Source organism: Melitaea cinxia, chromosome 7, assembly GCF_905220565.1.
Source record: "Melitaea cinxia chromosome 7, ilMelCinx1.1, whole genome shotgun sequence".
Lineage (NCBI taxonomy): Eukaryota > Metazoa > Arthropoda > Insecta > Lepidoptera > Nymphalidae > Melitaea > Melitaea cinxia.
In genome coordinates, this window is record NC_059400.1 from 12072529 (window position 1) to 12095280 (window position 22752).

The 22752-nt window shown below is 32.7% G+C and overlaps 1 long non-coding RNA gene across 1 annotated transcript; it reads left to right on the forward strand.

Annotated features, from left to right (window-relative positions):
• Positions 1-364: 364 nt before the first annotated feature.
• On the forward strand, positions 365-22606 carry LOC123654996. Its single transcript, XR_006743299.1, has 3 exons — positions 365-375; positions 14623-14626; positions 22540-22606. It is a non-coding gene; the product is annotated as an uncharacterized LOC123654996 (long non-coding RNA).
• The last annotated feature ends 146 nt before the right edge of the window (positions 22607-22752 follow it).

Genomic DNA, 22752 nt, shown 5'->3' on the forward strand with positions numbered 1-22752 from the left:
ACAAATGTGATAGGATATATATTGATAATATGCATTTATGTTATTTTATATTATTTTGTTTTTTCTTATTCGATAGGTAACAGTATTAATAAATATTTTAATTTTTTGTTCATTTCATATTGTAAAATAAAATGACAAAAGGTAAAAAAAAAAAAATGAAATAAAATAACATGAAGCAAATCCAAACAATAACAATCTCAAAGATGAATGTGACTACTGAACGAAATAATGGTAATTTATATAAATAAAAATGAATCATCGAAATACTTGTACGCGCATAATTGCCGAAATTTTCCGCCAAATTCGATTTTTTTTTTTGTTTACGTTATGTTCGTCCGGTCACAGGTCTATAGCTCAGTATTAGTACGAGGACAGGTAGTCAGAATATGTTTATAATGTCAAGTTGGTCTAATTGATTGAGAACAGATAAAACTTTGTGATATGTGTGTGTGTGTGTGTGTGTGTGTGCGCGCGTATGCGCACGCGTGTGTGTGTCTTCATGAAATTTCATGTTTCTACTATTAATATTATAATGCAAATTTTTATTAATTCATTTTTAGATAAGCATCTTTTGATGCATTGAGTTTTATTAAGAAGAAGACTACTTACCACACATCACGATAATAAAACTAGGTTCACTTTACTTAATATACTGAAGAAATCGGTTCACCAGTATTATTTCATTTGGAAAACAAGTATAAAATATATACAATACGTAGATAATGTTTTATGACTGTTTAAGATGTATTCATTGCAAACTTTCAAATTTTAATTAGAATTAATCTGTAGGGCGTCTCTTTTACCCTAATTGTCCATAGAACTTTTTATTTTCCGCCATATTTAGGCACACACACACACACGCATAGTCACACTTTTCACTAGCCCAGTGGTGCAGTTTGCAGTGGCTCTGCTTTCTGCTGTACGAGTTGTGGGCTCAATTCGAGAGTGTGTGTGTGTGTATGGGTGTGTGTGTGTGTGTGTGCGCGTGCGTGAGTGAGTGTGTGTGTGTGTGTGTGTGTGTGTGTGTGTGTGTGTGTGTGTGTGTGTGTGTGTGTTAAAGATAGTTTTAGGAGTGACTTGTTTACTAATTTACTTGTATTTCATGACTTATCATGTAATTAATACCAGTAAATAGTAATAAATTAAATGTGTTTCTTGGGATTAATTACCTTTGTAACTAGTAAATAAAAGTACCAAAACACGATTTTCCATTCTTCTTTCGACCTTTATTTTTAAGAAGTCTTGATAATTTATTTTAGGAACAAAATATGAGTAGCCCAATATTGTAGTTCACAGTAACCTATTTCTGTTCCAGAGGCTAGGAGCTTGATTCCTTCTTGATGTGTTATTCATACGTACATTTATTTAAAAAATTTATATATGCCAGCCGGTTTTTACCTAAAACACAGGAATTAATAAAAAGTTTTCCTCATTAACACTATAAATTCATTAATACAACAGCAAAAATTTATAATATTTATTAATAATTATATTAACAACCGCTCTGGTGTTATAATGCATGTGAGACCCACGAATGCTTGTGTTTACCGCACCGCGGTATTCCCACTAATAAAATGGGAAAGGAGGGGCTCACTATATTTGTATTTGTAAAGTATTACTATTCTGGGAGTCCATGTGGGCCTCCCCACCGTGTCTCAAAGAGCACGTAAAGCTGCCGGTTCCGGTTAATATCATAAACATCTGCTGGCGATTGTTCCTCAAATGAAAGGAATATTTCCTCCAATCCGAAATGTACAACCGTAAAAAGAGTGCAATGCCAAGCACTGGGACGCTACAGCTGAATAAATAAATCAATCAATATCAGTTTTTTGAACACCCACGTTTAGTTTTAACCTAATCAAAAATCTGGACGTACCTTCTTTGTGCAAAAAAGGCTTAGATTTTTTTTGGTATCGCAGGGGAACCCATTTATGGGTGATATCCAGGATACCCGGGAAGGCAGTCCTAGACCGTATGTCGGCTTCAGCACTTAGGGGTGCAATACCGACATAAACCACTGCGGGAGCCTTCAGCCGCTTTAATTGGAGAGTCTCGGATCTGCAGGCATTACATTAAAACTTTTTCATGGTATTATATTAATCCATATAATAATTCATATCGATGAAGTAATTTTAGCGTAATAATATTTTAAACGATTAAAAGAGAGCGCTATTTTGGTTTATTTTTTATCGTTATATTGAAATGCATTCAGATTGAAAAGACTGAAATAAAAAAATTCCCAGTTTTAATCCCATTCTGAATTCGGAGCATTCAACTCTGATGCATATTTTATCGAAATTCGTCATAAATTACGAAAAAAATTTATATACACTTCATCAAAGAGAGTAATCGGTTGTAGATACGAGTAAGTCACAATATCTAGATAGTTACATAATGAAACGCATAAATTGGATTTGGCACATATACCATACGACAGATTGACTAATCGACAAATTATTAATTAATTAAAGCTTAAGTTTAATGGCTTTTAGCTGTGTCAGAGAAGTACTGTCGATTTCGCCAATGTCACATGAGTGATCCAATTAGACTTGTTGTTGAATGAGTGAGCTCATTAGATCCGGAATGTTGCCTAGAAAAAGCTGCCAAAAGCGTGATGAGCGCATAAAAAATTGCAAAAGTTATAAATAATTTAAGATGAAAAAAATTGTTATTTCGCCTTTGCCAATATTTCATAAACTATTAATATTTAAGAAATTTCAAAAAAGGATTCTGAAAAAGGAGGGAATTTCCAATAAAAAAAATTGCGTGCGTACAAAGTACACATGTCAGAAGTGAAACTTGTTTGGCAAACTAATTAAAATAGAACGAATTGAAAAAAAAGCAAAAAGTCAACGTGGTATGCGTAAAGAATATTATTGGGTTTTATTTAGTTTTTTAGCAATGGATTTGCATAGGGGATCTAACCCAAAAAGACCGTAATCATTGTGACTTTACTTGATGACAAAGCAGTCACATAGAAATATTCTTTTAATTCGTAAAGGAAGATCAATACACTTCTCACTTCGGAATATGGCATTATAAATAAATTTTAAGGTATTGGGGTGCGCACCCCACTAAATACCGGACACAGCTCTTAGGGCATTGAGGGATTTTTCACATTTTTTGTGATATACTCTATATGAGACAATCCGTTCAGTTTGCTATCGAGAATGATTAAAAAAAATGGCTTTATCTACAAGGTTAATGCACTGACCCCTCATACATCAAACCAAAAATGGGTGTTGCACGTTTTCTTGTAAACATGATTGCCTGGCTTTTAGATATCGATACCGATAAAGCATTATCAGCAACTGGCCTAGATAGTGCAAGGCTGAGTATAAACGAAATGACAAATTTCGCGCAAAACTAGACTTTTCTAACAATAACTTTTTTGTTGAATTCCACGCGGACGAAGTCGCAGGCACAGCTAGTAATGTATAATTATCTTGATTAAATTTAAATGACATGACAAGCACCAGCTCCCGATTTAAAAAAAATGAATAAAATTGGAATTGGTCTATCGAGTAAAAATTTATGAGTTAACACATATAAAAATACAATCGAATTGAGAACCACCTATATTTGAAGGTGGATAAAAAAGGAAGAAACTTACATGGCACAATAATAACTCCCGAACCTTTTTCCGAGACCAGATTGACTGTCTATTATTCATGGACTTGTGTGCATAGATATTAAGATAAGACAATATGTATCTCTTTTTTGTACTGTTTTCATTCGAAAATTAATAAACTATTGGCATTACACGTGTAAAATGGTGCTAATGTGTCTATTACCAAAACTACGGAAACATAAAATGAGATTTCAATTTACTTAGTAATTACTTAAATGTTTCTTAGTTCGAGACTTACTAATTGAATAATAATATTATACCTTCAGACTTGCGATAAACGTAAAACATTGCAAAGATAAAAATAATAGCAATAAAAATTAATTATTAAATAAACAAAAAACCCGACAAGCAAGCAAAGGAAAAACAAGCATAACAATTTAGTGTAAAGTGTTTTGCGTTCACCTTGTATTATATTCTATTGATACTTTCATAAACTACAGATATTTTAACTGTATAATATAATTATATAAATATACATATATATAAAGGTTAATAATTTGAAGGATATAATTATATGTTATAATCAAATTATTGCAGGCTTAGGTTTTCAGCAGTGAGATATTTTCTGAGATTCAAATACAAATTATCCACCGTAGTCGAGATACAACTTTACCAAGACTTGTAAATTCAGTTTAACGTCTTTATTACCCAATATGCTCGTATCTAAAATAATGAAAAAAAAAAATAAGGATATTTGTTCCGTTTATTCAAAAAGTATACATAGAAATTAATTTATAAAGCTTTTGATTACGTAAACGTAAATTTTTGTTTTATCTTATATCTTCTTATAATTGGATATAATATAATAACTGTTGTATATGATAAAAGTAACATATCTCTTAAAACTTATGTAACGTTTTAAGCGTTTAGAAATAAGTACATTCAGATCTGCGGTTCACCGCTTCCCGTTTCGAAGTAAGTTCGCCTAGTTTGCCTAATCTATTTAGTTAGGCCAAAACGTACTCCGTTTTAGAGGTCGCCGACGGAAGTTGAGGACGTGCCCCGAGCGCGGTTCACATCCCTTAAGGAAATACTGTCTCTCCGCATGTAGTATTGAGTGTTTAACATGATTTCAATGTACAGAATTTCATAATAAAACTTATAGCATATTTAATTAAAAAACACTATGCATTGCATACGGCGTTGGCGCAACGGCCACAGTACTAGTTTGTGGCTGTTGCGCTAGCGGTTGCGGGTTCGATCCCCGCACATGACAAACATTTGTATTGACCATACAGATGTTTGCCGTGGTCTGGGTGCTTGTACAGTCCTTGTGCGTCTCCCTACCGTGCTTCGGAGAGCGCGTTAAGTCGTCCTTTCCGGTTGTTATCCTGTAAACCTGATAGCGATCGTTACTCATAGTAGGGAATATATCGCCAACCCTTATTGGAGCAGCGTGGTGAATTAAGCATGGGGAAGAGGCCTATTCCCAGCAGTGGGATATTACAGGCAGAAGCGTATAAGCGGAGCGGAGCATACGGAGTAAGTATTGCAAATGAAACCTTGTTACTGACACTGATAATGATGAAAGTTTTGAAAATTTAAAACGTTAAAGAAAGTATACAAAAAAAAATTAAAGGTATATTACATTCTCTGAACTAAATTGAAGTAGCTTCTAAAAGATCTACTTTTGGACAGAGTCGTGCTGTCCATATAGAAAAAAGATTATAGCTTAATCCACCCTGCTACTATGCTGCCTGCAGACGGATTTGATTTCCCTACCTTGAGTGAGGAGATTGATTATCCGGTATCTATGATTACATTACTGTTAGTAAATTTCATTATATTCATAAACTTAGAATAAATTTGAATATCCGTTGAGTGATAGAATAATAGAAACAAGCTTATAATAATAAGTTTTTAAATAATAACAATGTTTATGATAGTAATGTTCGCAATAATATTCTTCATTATTTAAAATTATTATTAGAGCCGGTATTAAGCCTAACACGACATACTACGGCCTTTTTTCAAAGTTATTCGAAAAACAAAGCACAGATTCCGTGGCTTTTCTCGCTAAAGTAGTCAGATCCTCTCCGGAGGCAGGTGGAAGAGGCAGGCGTAAGCCTCGTTATCGCCTCTTGTATTTGTTCACGCGTACTTTCGGGCTTATTCCTTTGCAAGCATTGAGCTCAGAATTCTAACACCTTAAGCATCGGTGCTTTGAATTTTACATTTTTATAACCACAATTATATTCTCATTTAAGCAAGTATGTCATATTTATTTGTAATCTAAATCAAAATTACTTTATTGAAGGAGGCGTCAAAAAACTTTTGAATCGTCATTTTACAAATTATGTATATAATGCAGCAGCATCATCGGTGCGACAAAGCCAGCCCTGCAGTCACCAACCCTGCATGGTGACTATGGGTAACACATATGATTACACGCCATTTTTGGCGTAAACTTGTGGCGGCCATGTCCAGCAGTGGACCGCTATGGGCTCAAGTGATGATATATAATATATTATTGAATTATTTATTTAAAGCGAAGGTACTACCGATTCGGAACGTAGATTTTGTAGAGAAGAAACTACGCAGTTACTCATTTATAAAACTAAGTTTTATCATAAATTTAATCATATCTTACATGAAATACATCGCCATTAAACTCACATATATTTGTAATTAATATAATCTTGACGCGAATAAAAATATGCTACACAATTTAATCCAGAATATACATCCAACTATAAATTAATTATCGTTCGAAATCTTTTTGGAATATCATCATACTAAAAAGAATCGATTAAATAAATATTATGTTGGACGTCAATTTTTTGGATATACAAATGATTGCATAATAACACAATAACCCCTTGATGAAATAAGCTGCTTTTTAAATTTGTGTTTTTAGTTTGTTGAGACTGAAAAATTCTTAAATTTATGACCATATTTTTTTAAAATTATCTTTGAGCTAGTAACTAAAACTATACGAAACCCAAGCTATAAATTTATTTTTAAGGGTGGAAAACTTTATACTTTATTACAACTAGGAGGCGTGCACTATTAGATGTTCAAAATCTTATCTTATTTCCATTAGTTAAAATTAAAGTTTTTTTTATTCTTTCTATGAATTTGTACGAGTATGCTTTCGTATTTAAGTGAAATATTAAATGAAAAATGAATTAAAAATACACTCGTGGCTGTGGATATAATGTCTTTCTATTTATCTACTTATAAATATAATAAAACTGCTACTAAATTTTATGCTCGTGTTTTTTTTTCATAACTTTTAGACGAAAATCGAATCCATATTACATTTCTATAATTTTCCAAAATATTTTGATATTGGTGGACAAATGAGCATTCAAATTATAAAGCATACTCAAGGACTGAGGAAAATTACTATCTAGTCTTTACTCGTCAAAATCGCTTCAGTCTATTAAAAGTATCATTATGATTTAAATTTTTATATTTTCCATTACGATGTTGATAATAATTTCAAGTAACATTTAAAAACATGTAACAACGTCGTATAAAATAACATTTAATATCGTCGTGTGTGGTCGTCGGTTATGACATTAAGAATTTAGCCACCCCTTCTCTTCCCGTAGGTGTCTTAAGAGGCGACTAAGGGATAACACAGTTCCACTACCACCTTGTAACTGGAAAAGCCGACTGATGGCGGGATAACCATCCAACTGCTGGCTTTGAAATACACTGGCCGAAGACGGGCAGCAGCGTCTTTGGTGCGACAAAGCTAGCCCTGCGGTCACCAATCTGCCTGCCCAGCATGGTGACTATGGGCAAAACACATGAGTGAACAACAAACACACTCCAACCCGCATTGGAGCAGCGTGGTGGATTAAGCTCTGATCCTTCTCCTACATGGGGAAAGAAAGAGGCCTATGCCCGGTAGTGGGATATTACAGGCTGAAGCGATATAACAATTAAAGCTATAAGAATGCTCCACGGTTGTGCGAACTTGTAGAGGCCTATGTCCAGCGGTGGACGGTATTAAGCTGAACCGATGATTAAGTAAAAACAATATAGACTAATAGAGTCAAAATATCAGTTTGCGATTTATTGTAGCGAAAAGTACAAAAGTTTGAAGAGCGATACCATCGTAGCAGATGACGCTGATGGTTCTTAATAATTTATATGTAGTCGACTCCACAAGCACTGCTAGTAAATAAGAATATATGTTTTATAGCAGTCAAAACTTTATAAAAAAAACCGAAATATTTATATTCTTACATATAAAAATGAATCGTAAAATGTGTTCGTAAGCGTATAACTCAACAACGCCTGGACCGATTTTACCAATTCTTTTTTTAAAGTGTGAAGTCCAAGGATGGTTTTTACGGCGATAAAATTTGAATGATTAACGTGAAAACCCTAAAACCAGCCCTTTTCTTTTTCCCATACAAACGTTTTCTAACTAAATTGTAGAGTCAATTTGAACTTTACTGCTATTCAACAAAGTTCATGTTAAATAATATATTAAGGGCGCATTTTACGTAAGTTATTAATGATTAAATTGATCTTATTTGTAGACGGCATTTTAATTCAATTTACATACAGTAAAAATGGTATTAATTAGCTATTTCACATTAACTATTATATTGTTGCGGGGGCGTCAACAATGGAAAATTCCCGTTTTTAAACTATCGACTCCAAATTTGGTACGAATCTCCTATATGTGATGTAGAAATGATCGATGAGCGGATTATAGGATAACTCATGCCCAATAAGGATTACGGGGGTGGGCGTTAACAATGAAAATTTTAAATGTGTGTAACTCCGAAACTACTGAACCAATTTTTATCAAATTTTATAATCATTTGTAATTTGGTCCAACTTAGGAGATAGGGTAGTTTTTATATTAATTGGACCCGATAGGTGACGCTGCTATTGGTATGTAACTCCGAAACTACTAAACCAATTTTTATCAAATTTTGTACGCATCTATAATTTAGGACTTGGAAGTTATGGTCGTTTTTATCTCAATTGTACTCGGTAGGTGGCGCTGCTATCTGTATGTAGCTCTGAAACTACTGAATCAATTTTTATCAAATTTTGTAAGCATCTGTAATTTTATATAACTTGGAAGATATGTTAGTTTTTATCTCAATTGGACCCGTTAGGTGGCGCTGCTACCGGTATGTAAGCTATCAAATTTGGTAGTTGTTTTCCGGGCAAGACAACGTCTGCCGGGTCTGCTAGTTATAAATATATTTGTTTGAGGAGAAATACGAACTCAATTTAAATTTACTGTACTTAAATTTCTATAAAATTATAATAAATAAAATGTCGTAATATATGATGTCCAGAAAATGAAATACAATTGTAAAGATATTTTTAGAAAACCCAAAAAAATGATGACAAAAGAATGAGACCGCGTAGGTACGTATGACGGAGATCACGCGGTTTGGCAGCAGTCCCATCCAGCCCAGATATTTCATTATTTTGAGTCCATTTTAAACCACAATTCTTCTAAAAGAAAAAAGTGTCTCCTTTAGTTACGTCCAGTAAGAAAAAAATAAATAGTGTTAGCCATAGTCTCAGTTTCGTGCAAACGAACAAACTTTTATTTTAGCCACGTGTAATGTATAGATTTAAATACGACGTGAGTAGTAACTAACTTCATAGAAGTAGTATTTATATTGAAATACATATTCGTATAAACTAATCAAATACTATGGTTATATATTGGTTATAAAATCCAGTAAACTATAACTTAATATTATTTTAAATAAAATAAACACATTAGATTTGACGATCCGAAAGTGCTCATGGGGCCTATCTGAAAATATTTGATTTTGATTTTGATTAAAATTGTGTTATTTTCAACACTATAAATTGGGAATTCCGTATGCATGTAATATCGTAAACTGCTATGTCGCTTCGCACGCTCGATACATGTCGTTTTGTCAATTGCATCCCAATTTGTCTTTGACGTGACGCTCTAACGCATATACCCGTACATAGAAAGACGGTGACAATATTCGTTAAAAAAAGGCAAGCAAAAAGCTTATTCGGGATATAAACAAACATTCGTGATCTATATTCTTTTTTCGAACTTAAATATTTTCGTGAATAAAATATTCCTTAGAATTACGCCATACATTCATATCATAGATAATATTAAATATCATAGATAATATTAAATATCATAGATAATATTAGATAATATTAATTTCCTTTTATTTTATACAAGTTTTTTTTTTTTCTTTATCCTATACAAGAGTACGAAAAATGTTGCTCAATATTTATTTGACGAGTATGTATTGTATACACTTTATTCTAATGCTCTTGTCCAAAGATAACTAATTAAATTACATTACATATTTATTAAAAAAACATTTTTTTATATCATATTAAAAAACCGACCGTGCCAGCGTGGCTCGAACCTGCATCTCCGACTGACTGACGGTTGATTTTTGATATGATATTAAAAAAAAAAAAATTAGAATTCCCTAATATGTGGGTATAATAATGTAATAATAAAAAAATAAATACTACGAATATTTTTTATAATATTTTTTTAATCTATATCTGGACGATCACTCTAAATACAGTTACAGTGACGCTTCATACTACGATCAAACCCTGCCACTAAACTTTTCACACGCTCTCCTTCAATAAAGTATTTCGTAATATCACAAAACATCCATAGTATGTAAATTCAAATCAATGAGGTATGTGTATAAATTTTTCATTTTACAATAAAGAGTTTACCGTTGTTTTTTTTTACATTAACGATAACATGTTTAGTAACATGTTGACATTTAACATGTATTCTTAATCAGCGCTAATTGTAAAATATATAAATTTAAAAACGTACCAAGAGAAAAGTTGGACACCTTAAGCTTCAAGTTCAAGTAGTGGTACTTAGGCAATGCGCTCGACTGTAGTCATAATTTTTTTTGTATAGCTACTGCATTTAGGCCTTCACATTAAAATCATAACTTATGACAGAGGCCTTCCTACAAGACCAAGTGCTTGTTTAGATAATAACTTCGACAGTCGAAGTTACAGTTCCATTCGAAACAATCTTCCCTGATTGTCGAGTATCTACTTTTCCGAGGGCCTTGAAGACAACTGTTTCTCCAATATATATAAAATCTGTTATTGTTTGTAATGTTGTTCTCATCGATAATATTCTTGATAGTTACGTCGCGAGGTCGCACAAAGGTGTAATGACATTGTTTTTTAATTTGTTTTTTTTTTGGACTTTTTGTACCAGCTTAAAAAATGGATGAGATTCTCCATCCGACAGTATTTTTTAATGCGTTACCTCATACTTTTTAACTGGCTGTATTTTATACTATTTTTGATTATTCTTTTTTATTCGAAAGCTGATGCTTGCCATGTAGTCTCATTGAAATTCGATCGAGGTCTGAACATTACTTTTTGAGTTATCCCTAATAATTCGTTTTTGAATGACTGTTTTACCGACTACCTCTATTGTATTACTTGTCGATGTAATTGAAGTCAATTGTTTTTCGTTTGCGACAAAATACTATTACCAATATTTACTATCTATATTTAATATTAGCTGTATTCACGACTGCCTTAGCAATTACCATATGGTTTGCGAACCAACCATATACGGAAAGTTTTCTGTTCATTAAAACTCTAAGGTGAAATCCGAACGCTATCTTAAGATGAGGCATTTGTTGTTGTTTTACGCGGATTTTATCGTGGTTTATTAAGTTTACTAGCTGCTGCCCGCGACGTCGTCTGCGTGAACGCTATACAGAACCAAAAATACCTACGACTATACCTTTTAAAATAACATTCATTTACCTGTTTCTTCTTTACATTTTATATCTACAGAAAGTCCAGTAACAGAGGGAGACTATCTTTTGTAAAATTGATCTTCAAAAAGTACTGTTTCAGCCTGCTTTGAATAAATGACTTTATGGTGATTCTGCTGAATTAAGTTAGAAGTTGTGACTGAAGCAGATGGAGAAAATAATGAATATATATGGCTAAAAAAAATAATACATGGCGATGCTTTAAAATTGTCTTGATAATACTTATATTTATTTAGTTATGTTTATCGGCCTAAGTTACTTATATTGCGTGATATTTATAGTGTGAAGTATGGTTATTATAAACATAATGACAACAACATTCAAATATACGTCGTTAGATTACGCGTTGTTACAGAATGCGTTGAAGAAATAAAGGTTCACTGCTCGTTCCCCGTAGGTGATAGCGTGATAATATGTAGCCTATATGTTGACCCGACTTCTTAATAATATTCATGCCAAATTTGAAGTAAATCCATGTAGTACTTTTTGAGTTTATCCCGGACATACATACAGACAAACAGACAAACAGACAAAAATTCTAAAAGCCATATTTTTGGCTTCGGTATCGATTGTAGATCACACCCCAAGTTATTCTTTTAAAAAAAAATTTAATGTACAGTTTTGACTTTCCTACATTTTATTATATGTATAGATTAAATGCCCGACGATTCGGCTACTTTACAGCAACCATGGTTACGGGGGGGAGGGGCAGGTCATCCGCGAAAGCGCGATAACATTCGAAAAGGGTGTTCCATTATAAGTCATATGTTAAAATTTTCTGTGCATTCTAAATTTCGAGATATTCAGACTTGGAGAGCTATGATGTCTGTAATTTCGAACTAAGAAACCGCAAACCTTGAAAATTTGAAGTCATCATCTTTAACATAACTCATTATGAACAAAACCGAATAAATTAAATGGGACGACACTGTAATGAATTATTATAACTGTGTATACATTTTGGTGCCTTTTAATTTTCATTTCATTAAAATATAGAGTGTTCTACGAAAGTTTTTGAAGTAAAACTTCTCTACGAACGCTTACCTTGGGGAGTAAGCTGGTAAACACGTGACGAGAGCGTTGCGAAAACTGTGATCGGGCGAGGCGAACGGAGCAAGAGAGAGGGGTGTGAGCACATATTTTCTTTCTCTCTCTCTCTCTCATAGCCAGTTACATTTCGTATATCCTAAGACACAATGAAGGCCTATTGTGTACGCCTATTGCTAAAAAAAATTTACTTGAGTCGTATGGTCTAAAGCACATTCGTTTTTTCCTAATGGCTTCTGCTCTTCGTAGAAAATGAAATTAGTTACAGTTGTGTTATAAACTAGCTGAGCCGCCAGACTTTGTTTTGTCTTGTGAACTGTTATAACGTGAAGTTTAAATCATTTATAAGTTTACTGAAACTTTCTAATTTTAACCTTATACAAAGCGTTGGAAAATTTTAATAAAAAGTACCTGAATCGATCCAGCCGTGTTCGAGGTTTGTGCTTAACAACACATTTAGTGATTCAGTTTTATTACACAGATATAGATTATAAATGTATTATGATTAAATTTATTTGTAATCGGTCTTCTACGATATTTGTAACTTTTAATCGATTTTAGATTAATAGCATTACGTTAAGTTAGCGTCATCAAAGATTACAAAAAAGTACTCATTGTATCTCGATCTAAATAAAATAAAATAAAAATAGTCAAGCAAATACGCATTATCACATGTAACTCGAAAAGTAATTGTTCAATCTCAATTAAATTTAAATGGAACCATTGACACGCACGACCTTTTGATTAAAACAAAAATCACTAAATCAGTTCACCTAGTCAAAAGTTCTAAAGTAACATACATAAAAAATTACAATCGAATTGAGAAGATCCTCCTTTTCTTAAAAGTTAGTTAAAAAATTCTATAAACAAAGTTATGCCCATTTTCTTGTTATTTTATATAGTAAATTAGGCACAAAGATAAGTGATAACAACCATCACTGACGGCAAAAACTGTTTTTCGAAACGTTCGGTAAAATGTTCCCGAACACGATAACAGACAAACTGGTGACGAGTAACTTTCGTCATAACTTTCAGTCTATCAGCATACATCTACAGTTTATCGGTAAAGGGCTTAGGGCAATATTTAATCAGAATAATCGAAGTGAAGAGATAGTGTTCGTATTGAGAACAGATACGGATCAGCGTAGTCTCCATTTCAGGGAAATCCGAAACAGCTGCTGACCGACGACCGTTTAATGGTATAAAAAGCGGCCAAGTGCGAATTGGATTTACCCATGGAGCATTCCATAGCAGCAAGTAACAATATAAAAGTTCTTGTAGTTCGTTGTAACTTTGATCGATGTTTAATTTAATAATAGTGTGCAAGTTTGCATGGTATCATATATCATATACATCAATTTTTTTTTTTTAGTTTTATCATTTTCTTATTTTAGAAGTTATAGAGGCCACACACATTTTACCACTTTGGAAATGTCTCTCGCGCAAACTATTCAGTTTAGAAAAAAATGGTATTAGAAACCTCAATAGCATTTTTGAAGACCTACCGATATATTCTAGACTCTACCGCTTTTTTTTTGCGCACTGTTCTATACCCAAAGGTTGTCTGGAAAAATCACTCTTAGCGACAAGAGCGCCTTTGTACGTATTTATACTAACTTTTTTTACGTATTTGAATGTTATACAATAAAGAGTATTAACTAAAGATTTTTTTCTCTACCACTAGGATGGTAAACTAATCGCCTAATAGCTACCAGTTACCATAGCCTATGTACGCGGACGCCTGCAACATCGGTAGCATCACAAGCACATTGTCAACACTACCCCCGCTGTGAAAACAAAGAATCCTCATAAACTTAGGTTACGTTACTAAGCACATTTTGATCAAGATACTGTGTCTCCAACAAATAATGTCGAATTAAAAGATACTTGCTATAATTGTGTTGACTGGCAAACGAAAAAAACCGACTTCAATTACATCGACAAGCAATACAACGTAGGTAGACAAAAAAATAGTCAAGTACTCCAAAAGTTGTAATCAGGTCTCGATGAAATTTAAATGTGACCAAAATTAAATTAAAAATCATCAAAATCGGTACACCCAGTAAAAATTTATGCGGATTTTCGAGGGTTTCCCTCGATTTACATAACATACATAATATATATATACGGTCGAATTAAGTAACCTCCTCTTATTTTGAAGTTAACCACATTAAGTAGTCGGGTAAATCACATTAAATTGTATTTACACGAATTTAAAACCTTTTTATTTGAAGTTGCTTGAAATCAATGACAACAATCACAAATTTCGGATTTTTTAATATTATAAAGTAATAAGTTAATTAATCCGCCATCACAATGTTTCCAATTTGCCCATTGTCCGTACTCGTCTCAAGTTTAATGTATAATTTCTCGCAAGATGCCTTTGTAAAATATGATTTAAGAAATCGGGAAAAAAACAGATATTTCGCCGTCTTTGAAATTCTGGTAGAGAAAAGGAGCTTATATTGTCCTCCAATAAACTCGTCGCTTAGAGATCGTTTGACTTAGATTTAGTAAAAGCCTCGCGAATGTGACTGTAATAAAATATATATCTAAAACAAGAATCGGGATTTCCCACTGTTAGCATTATTTTGGGTACGCCCTACAAATTTATTTATTTCGAAATATTTTAACAGCTTTTATTTTCATTTAGAGTAATTTTTGTAAAATAGATTTTTAAAGGAAAAATAAGGAAAACATATGTGTACGTTTATATAAAAGACATATCTTTTAATATCTACGATTTTATTTTTGTGTTACCCACACATTAGGAATTCTAAACATTTTTGAATATCATATCAAAAATTGACCGCTCCAGCGGGGTTCGAACCCGCGTCTCCGATTGACCGTGTCGGCGCTCTAGCCAATTAAGCTTTGGAACAATGTAACCGCTAGATTTTTGATTTGATGATTTTTATATTCGGTTTAAGCGAACCGTGGCGCCGTCTATAGTCCGTCAATTTTTAATATGATATTCAAAAATGTTTATACATATCTTTTGACAACGAAACAATATGGTTTGATTGTTATTATTCACATTTACGAATAGAATTTTGACATAAAAAGAATACGAAACGTTCGTAAATATCATTATATTCCCATATAATTTTTGTGAGTTTCGTGTCAAACGTGACTGAGCGTCGCGTCGTGACGAAACCCTTCTGGGCACGACATATCAGATATAACTACCCTCATCTTACAACTAAAATTCACTGTAACTACTTCGTCGTTAAAGATTTGTACGTTCCAAACTAAATTATAACTTGTAATAGCATCTGAATAATTTATTGAGAGAGGTACATTTCTGTTCAAGGTGTGATGAAGGTGGTCGGAATTTTAAGTGTGTTGAAGTAAATTAATTACTTGGTTACATAACGACTTTCATTTCAACTAAAAATAATAATTGTGAAAAGGTACAATCTTTTAGTTCTAGTTAGTTCAGTTAATTGAGTACCTACTAGAATTTTTGCTAAAATCGACACAGTAATTTCGTTCAGATATTAGAGTATGCATTGTGTATATTTATACGCGCTAAGTATACAAACACGTTTGTATGTGTGTAAGCGATGCATTTTAGTTTAAACATATTGTTACTTAAGCCTCGAAACACAGCTGTTATCTGTATCCAACAGGTATCTGTAATACCTACCTTTATATACCGGTACCTGTATACATATACACTGTAACATCTGTATTAAAACGGTAGCCAGACCTATTTAATCTTTAAAAATGTATTTATTGCAATATCAGATGAAAATATTTATTATTACATTCGTTCATTCATTGCGGTCATGTATGTGAAACCATGAAATGGATATAGTCTGGCAGTGAAGAGATCAAATCAACTGGAATAAGAAACTGTTGACAAATTGATCTCCAAAGCAGCTCTGGAAAAGTTTAGTCACCATTTTAGCTTCTTGTCAGAGAATTCGCCATAGTATCACTTTGACAATAAAGTTGACAAACACACCACGGGAAACTTGATAACGAACATATATAGAGTTTGTGTAATTCTGAGAACATTCCATCAAAAAACGATTAAGTAAAACGTATAGTATTGTTTTTTTAAACTATTTCCTCTAAACTTATAATAACACTGCCTTATTTATTATATTAGTACCTGTCATTGGGGTATTTAGCCATAGTCAGTATAATAAATTATATATATTTTTCTTCTCGTAATTTTTTTGGCCTTTTTTTAGTGTGGGGAAAATCCTCATTGACACCCTCTGGCGCGGAACAGAGAGGATTCAGACTCATCTTGAATGAAAACCGCCGCTTGTGTTCCGCCGATGCGCCTATGTGGCGGGGTCGCAGGGACGCTATAGCATGCTGCCGCAAACCCCATCGGCGCTTGCCCTTGCGGGCCCACCATGGTGCAAAGCACCTCAGAAGGCGCACTCGAACGAGGTGCACCCTCCCGAACTTGGGACCGTTCAATGCGGACGACAGACTTGGTTAACAGTTTCAGTGATATTACATCCCCCTGTCTTACCCCGTGACAAAAGAAAATGGGTCTTGGGTGGTGATCTTGGATATAGACAGTCATTGTCGCTGCATTGTACATACACCTCAGCGCCTCAATATATCGCCAGTGGATATGACATCTCTGCAATGAATCCAGGACAACCCAGGTCTACAGAGTCGAAGGTTTTCTCGTAGTCCATACAAGCCACACACACTGACTGATTACTAGATATATTTTTCAGACTTTTGTACAATCTGCGGAACAGTATGAATGTGTTCTACACTGCTGTAGCCAGTTCGAAACTCAGCCTGTTCCTGGTTGGAGTGTGTCGAGTCTTATGGCGAGACGATTTGTAACGACCCTCGAAACAACTTATAGATGCGGCCCAAAAAACAAATCGGTCTGTAATTCTTCAAGTGAAAATTAGCACCTCTCTTAAAAAAAAACAACACCAACTCCTGGATTCCGCCTCCGGCGTGGAACCTCGGTGAATAATAGCGTTAAAGAATCTCGCCAAGGATTTTAGGACAAGTCATCCGTCAACACCCCGGGGCCGTCTATTCCTTAATCCCCTCTTAAGACACCCACGGGAAGAGAGAGGGTAGCTATATTCTATTCTGCCGTAGCCACACAGCTAAATATGTTACTAAGCGCTAAATTCGTGAATCACTTGACCAAGCAGGTTTTTTTTTTGTAAGTTTTCTGAAAAAGTACGAATTAAAACAGTATGAATATTTCTTTTTATATAACAAAATCTATCAAATCAGCTAGTAAACATAATTAAATGCAAGTCAAAACATTAGAAGGACTTTCACTGCACGGCGCCTTGCACTGATCGTCATAGGTATCAAAACATTCTTATCACAAATGGGGAGTTGATAAAACTGATAATTACTGTGGGTTTACGTTTGCGTTTTAACTGTTTGTTTCAGAGCACCCGACAGATGGTATCATTCCACTGGGATATTTTGTGGCCATGTTTATTTATTTTATGTATTTATCCAAAGCATTATATTATAATGTTGTTTGATTATTATCTTTGATATCTAAATGTACATATACCTTCTTAATTCCCGTATGAAACGAATCTAAACAAACCCATACCTATCACAGTGATATTTATGTATAATTAATCTTGCAAACTAATTATCTGCTTACATCTGCTTCTCACGTGTGTGCCTGTTTCTGGCAGACAGTCCAATATCTGTCTGGAATATTTGAAACGTATTGTCATAAGATGCTTAAAATAGGTGACAATTAATGAACACTATATAACATATATACAAGGTATAACCAATATCATTTATATTTTAGCCCAAAATATATAATTCACGTTATAAAGAAGTATATTATCAAACATCACTTGTATTACATTAAAATTGGACTGATAAAGCTGGGTCTTGAAAATATATTGATAAATTATATCGATAATATTTGCACGGATAGGTAATTGAAATATAATTATTTAAATACACTTTTCCCCTCTTTAATCTGCTCTCCTCTCTAATCCTTTTTTTTCTCGTCTTTGATTCCCTCTTTAATCACTTCTATCAAACGTGTAGTAAGGCTGGATTAATGGGTAAAGCAATCGTCTTATATCTCAAAGTTATCCTTTGCTGTCGAACAAACAATTTTATTTTAACATTAAATTAAGCACTAACAAAGTTACCACTATTTTGTATCGACAAAAATAACAACAAAGTTATCCTAAACTGCTGTTATTGTTGTTATTGTTACCTTTTTAGTATCGATGCTTTATCCATCGGGCTTTCTCGGCTGCTAGGCTAAACGGTATAGTAACATGAACGTAGAATAAAATTCACTTTTGTATAATTAATGTCGGTCAACAATTCACGCACATAAAATTTCGAGTTATTTTTTGCTGCTAAATGGTTTGTAAATTCTTAGATCGTTTTATTTTAAAACAGTCATCTATCGAAATTATTAATAATTTGTGATAACAATTATCAAAATGGTAAATAGGCAAATTATAAAAGCGACAGCCGAAGGTTGCAAAAAAAGCAAAGTTTAATTAAAAATTAAATTTATTACTACTAAATTATAATTAATAAGACGTGCGTGAATTGTTCGATGTGAGAAAGAAGAGTGACTTAAAAATAAAGAAGCATCGTTCAGTCGGGCCTTCGGGTTGTGTTGCATTCTTCGTGTCATGTCGTTTACACACAATTCCCAGGTGGAAAAGATTCGCAACAAGCTACGGCTAACGATTCGAGTCATAGGACTGTTTCGGAGCAAACTCCGGTCAGCAAATAGCGGTCCAATGACCGACAAGACCCAATAACCGACACTTTATATTTTGATTCAATCAAATAAGAGTAGGAAAACGATTTCTTAATATAGCAAAACTGTACCATAGATAGCACACTTTTGATTGGCTCCCAGTGACTTTTGAGCGATATCCGTCTTTTTTTTTTGAAAATGACGGTGTGACAACTGATTGCGCCTGGAGTACCGGTGAAAATTACAACATTTCTTAGTGAAATCCTTAAGGAAGTGAATACATTTTTTTTATTAATTATACTAATGTAGTCTAACATATTTGGATTTTATGTTTTTCACGGTTTTCTCCGGTCAGCATGGAGCGTTTCGTAACAGGCATGTAAGTAATATTGTAATATTTAATTACGATAAGTCGGATTACAGTATGATAATATCGGTACAAAATACTTAGATACATTAAGATAACAACGTTTAGTGAGTTTTTTTTTTTGTAATTGGATTTTAATTTAAAATTGTTTATGATTAGTTAAAGATATGCCAAAGATTTTAAATTTCTGCCTATGTGACATAGCATAATTGAAATTCGATCTAGTAACCAATGAAATAACGTTTAAATTTTATTACCTTTTCTAGAATTGATACTTATTAACAGAGTACATACTTACAATTTCTAAGTAGTAAGCCTACGATTTAGCTAAAGATCCTTAGTACAAAAAACTTTAATGTAAATTGAAAACAATTGTTTTACTTTTTTTTGCTTGAATGCGAAAATCGGCTAGTTCTGTTTTGGAAACATTGTGACAGCACATTGTGAAACAAAGTGCTATAATAGAGTCCACTGCACTTTAAAAATAATTTATAAGTAATACTCGTCGAATTACAATAATATTTTTTTTTTTTTTTTACACAATACACACACGGTCGTCTGTTTCTAAAGTAAGCAAATTAATGCTTGTGTTATAGGTAACAGCCGACTGGTATATAGCTACATATTTTTTTTTTCGATAAACATACTTATAAATAATACATATATAAATATATAAATAAATATTTATATTACACCCAGACTCGGGGTGGGAATCGAACCCACAACCCTCGGAGCAGAAAGCAGGGTCACTACAAACTGCGCCAACGGGCTAGTCGAAAATTAATAGATGGAACATATAAACGATGATTATTAGTGTTCTTTATTATCCGATTACCAAAGGCATAGATAGACAGACAAGTTATGAAGCAGACTATAACGCTTTTTTAGATAATCGCCTAATGTATTTAAAATAAGATCTGAAAAAACAAAAATCTAACAAAGAAAAAAATAAATAAACAACGAAAATATTTGACCTTAAACTTTTAACTAGTAAAGCTATGACATAGCTCTCGCTGATAACCGTTGAAACTTATATAATATGTACTCACATTACACCATTGATTAAATATTGCAAAAATATTTAAAGTATTTAGTACTTTAGAGATTGAGATAAGAGATTAAGATTGAGATAAGTTGTTTATCTTTCTTTCTTTGATAGCGTGAAAAACTTATAGTGCCCGATATTTTTTCGTGATATTCTTGTACAAAAGTACCTGGGCTTGAATACGAATTGACACTGGTTTATTTTTTATGTACCCAATTTATATAGAGATGACCCCTTCGTTTCTCAGAAGAAATTAAAGAACATGTATTGAAGTTCTTCTATATTTTCACAAATTCACTCAAAATATATGTCACAATTTCTTACATCTAACTCTATAATATCTTAATAACGACTAATAGATGTTTAACTTATTCATATTAACTGAAGTTATTTCTACATCTCTAATCTAAGTTAACATAAAACACGTGTTCAAAAATATTTAATGACTAGCTGACCCTGACTGTTGTTTTGCCATATATGTTATTAACCCCCTTAATCCCTGTAACTCCCTGTAACTTAAGAGTATGTAAAATAGATGTTGACCGATTCTCAGACTTATCCGATAGTCACACAAAATTTCATTAAAATCGGTCCAGCCGTTTCGAAGGAGTATGGTTAATGTTAGTTACATTATTACGCGAGAATTTTATATATAAGAAGATTATCAAGGGTCGTCTGAAACGCGATTTATTTAAATACTGACTAACATTTAATGCATAAATTATGTCAATCCATACTTAAGGAACTTTCTTAATTAGATCATATTCTTGTCTTTAACTACAGAACAGACTTTTTATAGTGGGACATCTTACAATATCTAGTATAATAAAATCTAGTTCAAACTAAATAATTCTAATTTTAACAACGACATCTCATTTGAAACTTCATATAAATCGTTTATCTTTCATCTAGAAAAAGTGCAGTAGTTTGAAACAGTTACCGCAACTATCAACCAAACAACTTGTAAAGAGTCTTGCAGAAAAAAACTAATTTCATACAAAATCCATTGTAAATTAATAACATTTGTTTTATAAAACAATTATCTCTCTTAAGAGTCTGTACACCTACTACGACACGCCACTAAGATGCACGCGCATCATTAAACAGGTTTTATTTGATGTAATGATAATTTTTTGCTTTAGGCAGATTAAGATAAACACAGTGTATATTTAGTAAACAAGTTTTTACTTATATCAATTTGAAAAATATAATACATATTTACAATTCACAACTAAATCTATTTGAATACATTTAGTAGGAAAAACACACAAAGTACAGACGTAAACTCTATATAATTTTAATGTCTACATGTTTTAAAATGGCAAAATTACATTAATGTTAACGCTATTTAATGAGGTAAAAAAATTTAAATTCGTAAAAATTCAAATATATATATTTTTGTCCCAGACAAAATACCTTAAAATACAAAGTATGTGAGAATTGCATTTCTTACTTTAAAACTATAATCAACGGTGTCGTCCAGTATCTATAGCTAATAAATATTATATCTGTAGCCAAAAAATATTATAGGAGATAACATTTTTGTTAACGATCGATAAATAAATTTTATCAAATGGTGCACTACAGGTGTCGTAAGTTAATAAATAGTATTTATTTCAATTTGCTTGATCCCTTTTCAAAATTTTCGAACAAAACCAACTTGTGATAAGATAGCTAATAATAAATGGGCCCCCACCAATGACGATATTAATAAAATGGTTTTATCATACATTGTGTAAAAAACACTACGTGTTTTGCGATAAAACGTAATATTGAAAAAAGCAGGTGTAGGTAACAAAAGAATTAGATAAATTATATCGCCAAACACGCTACGTGAGAATTAAAATTTAAATCAAAAAATCTGACGTAACTCGGGAAGTAGTACCGAAATAGATAAATATATAATTCATTTTATGTTGTAATTGTTATTTTCTAATTTTATATCAATAAGTGACGTAAATATTTTATCTTAAGTTTATTTCATATAAGTATTTCGTACTTGTTACACATATAACCATAATTGTTTACAGTTAAAAAATACATATTTATATTAATGAATTTATAAGTACAAAAAAATATTTTTCAATTGAATTCCTATAATATTCAATGTTACATTTGGACTTATAACAGAACAACGCTATGGTAAATCTAAACAAATAAATTCTCACTAAATTGCGCGTCTCAGTC